Genomic DNA, 1,880 nt, shown 5'->3' with positions numbered 1-1,880 from the left:
TACATGGACTGCGACGAAAGCTTTTGACAAAAAATTAAAAGGTTAGTTGCATGCATGGCATAACTGTGCCATGGTTGAATGTATGTAAATACAAGCTTATTTCAATTCACTATATTGGTAACACTTGGTTGACTTTATCTTGATTTTGGAGATACTAGTAGAAATAACGGATTTCTTGCAATTAGTCAATTATTAACAATTGTTGGTTATTGTTATTTACGCCAACAAAACATTTGTTTACTTTATGCTCAAAGTCTCTACACCCACTCAATGCCACGAAATATGTATGCCCTTCATTGAATAATCGCACAGCTTGAAACCTTTATAATCGTTTGAAATTACCATTTTGGCACACAAAATCGTATTCGCCATAACTTTCGCACGTATTTCCATTTATTAAAATATAAATTTCTGTTCCCAAAAACCTTTGGTGGCCGCATTTCTTGTTATTGCTCCACATTGCTCATATCTAAAAGTAATGAAACAATTATAATTTAGTAAAGTAGTTAGTCATATTCTGCATCTAATTGACAATATAAGACGTTAAAATGTCTTTTTAAAAGCTTATTAATACAATATTGAATCTTTTATACTCACGTTTTTTGCTTTGGCGTCCATTTTGCTTGCTTTGTGAATTCTCAAACTCTGTTTACATCGGCAAGTTTGGCTTTTCATTTTTGACACTTTATGTTTTTCAAGCAACAACAAAATACATGCAGTTGTTGTATTTGCTACCATGCTTCTACCTGTTTATTGTGCCATGGGCCTACCAGTTTTACGAAAATATTATACTAGAAAATAATTACATTATCTGTTTTTAAGTGGGTAACAACAATAATAAGAGTATTAATGTGCAAAGTCAATTCATTATTCGCAATTAAAATTAAAAAAAATAAAGGAAAATTTATGATAGCAAAAACAACAGAAAACACGCGCTTAATTGTCAAAAAATAGGCAAAAGGAAATACGTAAAAAAGGGATAATGGGCAAACTGGTAAAATAAAAAATAATACGACAACTGCACGTAGGTNGTGCAGTTTGAAAACTATTGTTGCGGACAGTGGGGTCCGCATCGTAGGCAAGCAAAATGGCTAAAACAGTGTTTTGGCCGTGTTGTGCGGCACAATGCAGTGGAGTTTCATTATCAATAGTCTACANCACGTAGGTACTAGCTTGGCGGCGTTGGCGCCGGTGCGATCGTACATCTGCCGACGCTGCTGGAACGATGTATGTATGTTTTCCCTCGCTGGTAAGTACACAGTCTCTCTCGATTTCCTCTGGTGGATTTCCAATCTGCACAGTGCTATTGGAAATTACAATTGACCGCGGCCGTTGACCCACTTTTTTTTCCAAATTGTCACAGCTGACTGTCGGAATGTAATACGTGTATNCGGCACAATGCAGTGGAGTTTCATTATCAATAGTCTACAAATGAAATCAGATTAACTTTTGAAGAAAATTAAGAAAGTTTTGTCTCAAACCTGCGCATTTTGATTAGCTGCTTTGGGTGGTTGCAGTAATAGTTGTTTAATTATCTCATCATGACCTGCCCATGCTGCTAAATACAATGGAGTTGAGCCTCTTATGTCTGGCATGTCTGGTACAGCATTATGAGCCAATAAAAGTCGCACGTTGTTGATGTGGCCATTCAGACATGCGTGGTGTAGTGGGGTATATCCATTAACATCTTGACTGTTTATAACGAGTGATTTTTTTGAGGTTAGGATTTTCATGCATTAGTATTTGACAGATCACGTGGGATTTCAGACATGGTGTCAAAGAGAAAGATGCTCAGTATGCTTTGAAATTTCATCATGAATAGACTTACTAACGAGCAACGCTTGCAAATCATTGAATTTTATTACCAAAATCAGTGTTCG

The sequence above is a fragment of the Rhagoletis zephyria genome, unplaced genomic scaffold, assembly GCF_001687245.7.
Source record: "Rhagoletis zephyria isolate East Lansing unplaced genomic scaffold, Rhagoletis_zephyria_1.1 Rzeph_scaffold_02217, whole genome shotgun sequence".
NCBI classification, from domain to species: domain Eukaryota; kingdom Metazoa; phylum Arthropoda; class Insecta; order Diptera; family Tephritidae; genus Rhagoletis; species Rhagoletis zephyria.
This window is presented reverse-complemented; position numbering follows the sequence as displayed.